Below are 9,793 nucleotides of genomic sequence, written 5' to 3'. Positions count from 1 at the left end.
CAATCAGTCGACGCAAACCAGTTTGTCTGTGACAGTATTGGTCATAACTTATATACACAGTGTTGTAAAACAGCTGCAAACTGATGGTCATTCATTATCTGGATAAATAAAGTGTGTTCCTTTTTAAGTCATAGTTCATATAACAGCTTGAACTAATACACATGAAAAGAGTGAGTTAGCATCTTCTTGTTCTTTTCACAGTACAATATATGACATTTGTTTAGGGTCTATGTAATATCTTCGTTTTCTTTAATCTTGTTTTCTACAGAGGTTCAGATGCAAAGTTTGATTGCTGTCACTTTAAAAGAAATATTGACAGTATTATAGGTATATTAAAATAGGTCCGTACCACCACAGGTGCTAGACATACAAGTATGATCTATATAGTCTATATAATAGTAAAGGTGTATAACGGTAGGTCGACACCAGTGTCCGAAAACCTCGAAAACAAAATAAACTAAATGAGCTGTGCAGCCACACAAACCTCCCTGATCGTTAGAACCTAGTGTACTCACAAAAACGTTGGTTAGATCATTGAACACCTATCTTTAATATATCGTCATTTGAAGTCGAAACATTTACCCTAAAATTCTCAATTTTAATATTGACCATTTACAGGGGAAATCATCCTTGGCGTGTTTCTGAATGACTCTCCCCTTTCAAGCAAATAATCAATCACAATTCCATTCACTATTTTCAGCAACTATATTCACTCCATACCATGGAAAACAGATAACGGTGACTCCCTGATCACGACGCCATCTGGGCAAAAGGAGAGGATATATACAGGCTCTAAGCATGTTGCTTATTTCTTTTGACATATCAAGCCTATTGACAATGGTTGCTTAAATGAAATTGAATCGGTTGCTATTCATTTCTGAGTGTTTACGTTTCTGAATACCATTCCATATTTTACTTTACACACTTTAAGAAAATGTTGTATTCGGACGATATTTACTTTTTTGCATACTGTTAACACATAGTGAAAAGTGTGAAACTGAAATATTTCAAAGATAATCAAAGGTCAAGCATATATATCGTCATGTAATCTAAACAGAGAACAATTGATATCTTAACGCCATTTAAAATGCAACGTTATGTTCATTTAACATACACACCATCCTCATAATTTAACAGTCCCTTAAAGGTTGAGTTAGACAATTTGAAAACGATTCAGTGCTGAAAGAATGAACTTACATACCATAAGACATATCATATGACATATCATAAGACATATCATAAGACATACCATAAAACATATCATACGACATATCATAAGACATGCCATAAGACATAGCATAAGACATATCATAAGACATATCATAAGACATACCATAAGACATATCATAAGTCATATCATAAGACATACCATAAGACATACCATAAAACATATCATAAGACATACCATAAGACATATCATAAGACATATCATAAGACATATCATAAGACAAATCATAAGACATACCATAAGACATGCCATAAGACATGTCATAAGACATATCATAAGACATATCATAAGACATACCATAAGACATATTATAAGACATACCATAAGACATATCATAAGACATATCATAAGACATATCATAAGACAATATCAAACGTAAAACAACTGGGTCTGAACGGTTTCGACTGGAAACTGTAACTTCGCATACAAATTTTCGCAACTAGCTTGAACGTGGAGCTTAGTGGGATAGATCATGAAGTCTCTGCTGTTTTACAGCACCCAAACGACTCTTGGCATTACACGGTCTCTTATCTATTCTGATCACAATGTCATAGGACAAAACGTATTTTCCTTCCAATCGGCCTTTATTATGGTACGCAGATTGCGTCTGGGATATTTTATCAGGAGACCAGTAGACATCATGTAAGAGTCCGCTTGTCACCAGCTAGACTTCACTTGTCAGTAACGAACAATTGTGTACAGGCGTTTGCCGGGAGACGTCCTCTGATTGCCGTGAACAGCACAAAACCATAGAAATCCATAATCTGGTTTATCGTATTGCACTCTCCTGTCTATTGGATTTCTTACCCTGTTAACACTTACACTCGCAGTACTTGGCAAGCGAATAACAAATGATGATAAAAATGTATAGTACATATAAAAATGTTTCCTTCCAAGTTACTATATGAACCCAGCTGTAACATGGAATTAAAATGAACTCCAATATGTACATACAAAAGTGTATTCTAGTCAGTATTGGGTGCACCGGCGACATCTGTTGGCATGTCAGTGGACTTATAATTGTAGCATGTTCTCGTGTCAACATACCAATGGAAGGGTAGGCAGTTTCGACAGATAAATCTCGTCCATAACGATGCATGCTATCGGGAAACAACTACCATTTTCACGTCTGTAATGAAACGGGAAAAGACAAAGATGTCTTCACCTTTCCAGATATCCGATATTCTAATGACAATAGTAGTATATACGTGTAGCTGCATATGGTCAATAACAAGAAAGGCGAAGTCTATCATAGCACCAAATTCGAGGCAAATACAAGAGAATGACTTGTAAGCTATAAACTGCACGTGAGTACAACATCTTTAACCACAATATTTCTTTTTACAAACAGGACATGTGTTGGCTGATTTATTCGCTTTTTGTTATGAGGCCAATTTTGTTTACTCTGTTTCAGACATATAACTTATTTTTGTTTCCTCCTCGGCCCTTTTCATTAGTTTATTCCCTCTCTGTTGTTTGTTTGTGCCGTTTTTGTATTTTACTGGTTTCTTTTTCCCAACCTGTTGTTGTTATTGTTCTGAGTTTCTAATTGCTGCTTTTTGTTATTGTGCTGCTTCTCTCGAACGTCGAGAACAAGGAGAGTCGACACAAAATGATCGAGATGTGCTCAGCAGTAACTAACAAGTCTAATGTGCCAACCATCTGGTAAAAATAAATGTGCTTCATGAGTTGTGCTCCAGTGTTTTATAGATAAACAGAGTACGCTGTATGACAACTTCGGTCGCCGTATAAATTGCAACATCATTAAACACAAATATTTTCCGAATTTTAGAAGAAAAAGCAGTTACTGTGTAAATCATTTTACAACAACGTTAAGTTTAACGTTTTTAGAAAGGTGCTTAATTACAATGTACGTGTACATATTGTGTTAATATATCAACGTCAGGATAATGTTTGATGTGATTACCACTTAAACGTTACTCCATGACTTTTGTGCTTAGCGTTAGCGAGAAAACAACACGGTATAACCGGTTTACTCTAGTGAGTGGGGCTACGTTAGTGAATGAACGTTAATGAGTGTAACAGTGCACTGGAAACACGTTGTAAGCGTTGCCGGGTTACTCTAGTGAGTGGGGCTGCGTTAGTGAATGAACGTTAGTGTGTGTTACAGTGCACTGTAAACACGTTGTTAGCGTTGCTGGGTTACTCTAGTGAGTGGGGCTACGTTAGTGAATGAACGTTAGTGTGTGTTACAGTACACTGTAAACACGTTGTTAGAGTTGCTGGGTTACTCTAGTGAGTGGGGCTACGTTAGTGAATGAACGTTAGTGAGTGTCACAGTGCACTGTAAACACGTTGTTAGCGTTGCTGGGTTACTCTAGTGAGTGGGGCTACGTTAGTGAATGAACGTTAATGAGTGTAACAGTGCACTGTAAACACGTTGTAAGCGTTGCCGGGTTACTCTAGTGAGCGGGGCTACGTTAGTGAATGAACGCTAGTGTGTGTTACAGTACACTGTAAACACTTTGTTAGCGTTGCTGGGTTAGTCTAGTGAGTGGGGCTGCGTTCGTGAATGAAATTTAGTGAGTGTTACAGTGCACTGTAAACACGTTGTAAGACTGTAAACACGTTGTTAGCGTTGCTGGGTTACTCTAGTGAGTGGGGCTGCGTTAGTGAATGAAATTTAGTGAGTGTTACAGTGCACTGTAAACACGTTGTTAGCGTTGCTGGGTTACTCTGGTGAGTGGGGCTGCGTTAGTGAATGAACGTTAGTGAGTGATACAGTGCACTGTAAACACGTTGTAAGCGTTGCCCGGTTCCTCTAGTGAGTGGGGCTGCGTAAGTGAATGAACGTTAGGGAGTGTTACAGTGCAATGTAAACACGTTGTAAGCGTTGCCGGGTTTCTCTAGTGAGTGGGGCTACGTTAGTGAATGAAATTTAGTGAGTGTTACAGTGCTCTGTAAACACGTTGTTAGCGTTGCCGGTTTACTCTAGTGAGTGGGGCTACGTTAGTGAATGAACGTTAGTGAGTGATACAGTGCACTGTAAACACGTTGTAAGCGTTGCCCGGTTACTCTAGTGAGTGGGGCTGCGTAAGTGAATGAACGTTAGTGAGTGTTACAGTGCAATGTAAACACGTTGTAAGCGTTGCCGGGTTTCTCTAGTGAGTGGGGCTACGTTAGTGAATGAACGTTAGTGTGTGTTACAGTACACTGTAAACACGTTGTTAGCGTTGCTGGGTTACTCTAGTGAGTGGGGCTGCGGTAGAGAATGAACGTTAGTGAGTGTTACAGTGCACTGTAATCAATTTGTTAGCGTTGCCGGGTTACTCTAGTGAGTGGGGCTACGTAAGTGTATGAACGTTAGTGAGTGTTACAGTGCACTGTAAACACGTTGTTAGCGTTGCTGGGTTACTCTAGTGAGTGGGGCTGCGGTAGAGAATGAACGTTAGTGAGTGTTACAGTGCACTGTAAACACGTTGTAAGCATTGCCGGGTTACTCTAGTGAGTGGGGCTGCGTAAGTGAATGAACGTTAGTGAGTGTTGCAGTGCAATGTAAACACGTTGTAAGCGTTGCCGGGTTACTGTAGTGAGTGGGGCTGCGTAAGTGAATGAACGTTAGGGAGTGTTACAGTGCAATGTAAACACGTTGTAAGCGTTGCCGGGTTTCTCTAGTGAGTGGGGCTACGTAAGTGAATGAACGTTAGGGAGTGTTACAGTGCAATGTAAACACGTTGTAAGCGTTGCCGGGTTTCTCTAGTGAGTGGGGCTACGTAAGTGAATGAACGTTAGTGAGTGTTACAGTGCCCTGTAAACAATTTGTTAGCGTTGCCGGGTTACTCTAGTGAGTGGGGCTGCGTAAGTGAATGAACGTTAGGGAGTGTTACAGTGCACTGTAAACAATTTGTTAGCGGTGCCGGGTTACTCTAGTGAGTGGGACTACGTTAAAGAATGACCGTTAGTGAGTGTTACAGTGCACTGTAAACACGTTGTAAGCATTGCCGGGTTACTCTAGTGAGTGGGGCTGCGTAAGTGAATGAACGTTAGTGAGTGTTACAGTGCACTGTAAACAATTTGTTAGCGTTGCCGGGTTACTCTAGTGAGTGGGACTACGTTAAAGAATGAACGTTAGTGAGTGTTACAGTGCACTGTAAACACGTTGTAAGCGGTGCTGGGTTACTGTAGTGAGTGGGGCTACGTTAGTGAAGGAACGTTAGTGAGTGTTACAGTGCACTGTAAACACGTTGTAAGCGTTGCCGGGTTACTCAGGTGAGTGGGGCTACGTTAGTGAATGAACGTTAGTGAGTGTTACAGAGCACACTGTAAACACGTTGTAAGCGGTGCTGGGTTACTGTAGTGAGTGGGGCTACGTTAGTGAATGAACGTTAGTGAGTGTTACAGTGCACTGTAAACACGTTGTAAGCGGTGCTGGGTTACTCTAGTGAGTGGGGCTACGTTAGTGTGTGTTTCAGTACACTGTAAACACGTTGTAAGCGGTGCCACAACGCTATTGTCTCATGACATTACAGCAACTTTCACGCAACGTTTTGAAAACGTGTTAGTGTTTTTTAACCGAGATGTTTTTGAAATCTTCCCTTTAGTGAAGCAAACCCAAAAGGTACATAATATATCCGCCAGCAGCAGTTTGGCGAAACTATTGCTTCTTAAACTGACAAAATTGCGAATTTTTGATGTAAGAAAGAATCTATTTGTAGATGATTCTTAACACGTAATGTCAGCGTTTTAAGTGGCCTAGTCATCTCGGAACTCTGTCGCCATCTGATCTGTGTTGTTGTTACTACTTTTACCCCCCAATACACCTGATACCTGTTTCCACCCTAATTAGTATATATGCTTATATGGTATACGGTCCAGCGAGTGTCGGCTACATGCACTACATTCTCCCGGGATCCGTTAGACTCTTGGCGATTTCTGATTACAGAAGCTGAACACGCCATGCGCTGAATAATTCATAAAACCCTTCTCAGGCAAAAGACACATTAGCAGATTCTCCTTTATGCGTTAGAATTTATTTTCTGTCAGATCTTCGACCCTTAAGACTAATTACAATTCCCGTATTCCTACACTTTTCTTGGATACATCTTAGAGAGTGAAGCAGGAACCGTCTGCGGACAGACTGGGGTCGAAATGTCATAGAGAACCTCTATTGGCTTTGGTAACGTTACAAGTTCGTTCAAGACTCGCCTTACCGGGAGAGCAATGTTTACAGTTTCCATAGTTTCTTTAGTGATCATAGGATAGAATTCGATATTTTTCGTATTCTGTACTTAATCACAGAACATTGTAATCTGCAACGAGTTACTTCTAAAATATGATGCTTACATAATTTTAACCTGAAAAAACCCAACACGTTTACCCTCAATATGTCATTTAATTACAACATGACAATACTGGTCACCTCGCTGCAAAACTCTATGAAAATAACTTACAGTAGGACAATACTGCTCACCTCGCTACCAAACTCTATGAAATTTACTTACAGTTTGACAATACTCGGCACCTAACTACCAAACTCTATGAAATGTACTTACAGTATGACAATACTGGTCTCCTCGCTACTAAACTCTATGACATTTACTTACAGTATAACAATACTCGTCACCTCACTACTAAACTCTATGACATTTACTTACGGTATGACAATACTCGTCACCTCACTACTAAACTCTATGCCATTTACTTACAGTATGACAATACTCGTCACCTCACTACTAAACTCTATGAAATGTACTTACAGTATGACAATACTGGTCTCCTCGCTACTAAACTCTATGACATTTACTTACGGTATGACAATACTCGTCACCTCACTACTAAACTCTATGACATTTAATTACAGTATGACAATACTGGTCACCTCACTATTAAACTCTATGACATTTACTTACAGTATGACAATCCTCGTCACCTCACTACTAAACTCTATGACATTTAATTACAGTATGACAATACTGGTCACCTCACTATTAAACTCTATGACATTTACTTACAGTATGACAATACTGGTCTCCTCGCTACTAAACTCTATGACATTTACTTACAGTATGGCAATACTGGTCACCTCACTACTAAACTCTATGACATTTAATTACAGTATGACAATACTGGTCACCTCACTATTAAACTCTATGACATTTACTTACAGTATGACAATCCTCGTCACCTCACTACTAAACTCTATGACATTTACTTACAGTATAACAATACTCGTCACCTCACTACTAAACTCTATGAAATGTACTTACAGTATGACAATACTGGTCTCCTCGCTACTAAACTCTATGACATTTACTTACAGTATAACAATACTCGTCACCTCACTACTAAACTCTATGAAATGTACTTACAGTATGACAATACTGGTCTCCTCGCTACTAAACTCTATGACATTTACTTACAGTATAACAATACTCGTCACCTCACTACTAAACTCTATGACATTTACTTACGGTATGACAATACTCGTCACCTCACTACTAAACTCTATGACATTTAATTACAGTATGACAATACTGGTCACCTCACTACTAAACTCTATGAAATTTACTTACAGTATGACAATACTGGTCACCTCGCTACGAAACTCTATGAAATTTACTTACAGTATGACAATACTGGTCACCTCCCTACCAAACTCTATGAAATTTACTTACAGTATGACAATACTGGTCACCTCACTACTAAACTCTATGAAATGTACTTACAGTATGACACTACTGGTCACATCACTACTAAACTTCCCTCTTACATAAATGTACCTACTCGTTATTTTCGGTTGTGTTTCCCAAGGCACCGGTCTACTTATGGCTTAAGCTGATACGAGGACGTTAACACTGAAAAACAGAACAAAACGATTCAATTACAACCAACGTTTGACAGGCGTATTCATAAATGTCTCACAGCGTTAACACAAGGCGATTTGAAAATAGCACTTTCAGGAGCGCTGAACTTCATGTTGCTTTTAAATAATACCTAAATAATAAAAATCAGTCGAACGTGAATGTTCAGGGCCGTCACTGACACGAGAATCGTTGTGCGTTTATAATTTACATGTTGGCATCTTGATATATAATATAAGATCGACTAAAACAGAAACAAAATGGGAAAAACGGATTTGATTGTATAATATAATAACGGCGGTGATATGGTAATGACACTGATGGCGTCGACGTGGGAGCTAAAGATCGACGTTCACGTGACTCTCGGTATTAAAATGATTGACAGCTAGGCCTATTTCGTGGACGAGTAAACAAGGCAGTTGTTAAATAATTCTATCAGAAAAAACTACCGAACTCATTGACCTTACAGTATAATTATCTGCATTCTCTAGCTAAAGCCTGACTTGTGCTAGTTAATATCTAATGGCGTATTGCTGGCACATTCCATTGTAAGCGTTTTCTAATAAACATAATATTAGCCATAATAATAATTCGAGGTTCTTATATACCGCTTTATCACAACCTAGTTTGTAGGTCTTCTCAAATAGGTCCACAAATTATTGTCCATCTTGAAGAGCCTTTGCAACCAGCCAATATCTTGCCTACCTGCCTCGGGAGCATACGTACGTGTTGTAGTCTCTAGATATGTCGTGATCACATGGCCACTACATGTGATATATTCGGACATTTCAATGTAGACCAGTGGTCAATACAATGTACTAGATGTACTGGGAGTCAGCTGACTCCTGACTCTGAAAAACACAATAATAAACAGATAGTCGGTGCAAAAAGCCAAACAAAGGAAGTATTTACTGCTAGATAAGATCATTTCGTCCAGTTAGAACTCATTGGTGGTAATAAAAGGTAATCAAGTTTGATCTCGGGGTGTAGAGAACGAAAGTGAACGTAATCCCTGGAGTATCGTGGATGGGGTGTCAGTTTGAGCCTTGCATTTTTCTGTCTTGTTACATTTGGCTCCAAACTAAAGATACCCACAGAAGGTTGTTTCGGGTGTTGTGTGTTTTACGGTCGACATCTTTGATTCTCCAGGGTTTACGCTCTCAAATATTCCAGAGGTGCAGAGAACGTAAGTGAGCGTAATCCAATGAGTATCGAGGCCGATGTGGGGGTCGAAAACGTTGTTGAAGGAGGCGGAAAGTAACGGAACTAGACTGGGTCGATCACCAGCGATTAAGTAGAGCGTCTCTCTACAGATCGGAGGTCCCGGGTTCGAATCCTAGTCTGACCGTTGCATTTTCTTTTCCTGATACTTTTTATAAACTCCTAAAACTGTTCATAACATGGTCGTAAAGTGCTCGGATAAGTCAGTGGTAAAGACTGTTGATTATTTCCCAGTCCGTTGTTAATTGCATCCATTTCCCATGTTTGGTGCCAATGGGCCCACTCCAGTAGAGCACGTCACTACCATTGCACTAACCGACCGCGATATAATCCCACTATAACCACGTTTCAGATCATACCCTTGGGACCCCTACAGCCCAGGACATTGTTGTGGTATAGTATCTTAATAGAATCTTTCACCCCCTTGGGGGTGAGACATGGTAATCTCAACCCGAGGGGTAAGATTCTTCAGTTGTCAAACACGAGGCTTGCCGAGTGTTTGACAGATTAAGAATCTTACCCC

The sequence above is a fragment of the Mizuhopecten yessoensis genome, unplaced genomic scaffold (assembly GCF_002113885.1).
Source record: "Mizuhopecten yessoensis strain PY_sf001 unplaced genomic scaffold, ASM211388v2 scaffold11023, whole genome shotgun sequence".
Lineage (NCBI taxonomy): Eukaryota > Metazoa > Mollusca > Bivalvia > Pectinida > Pectinidae > Mizuhopecten > Mizuhopecten yessoensis.
This window is presented reverse-complemented; position numbering follows the sequence as displayed.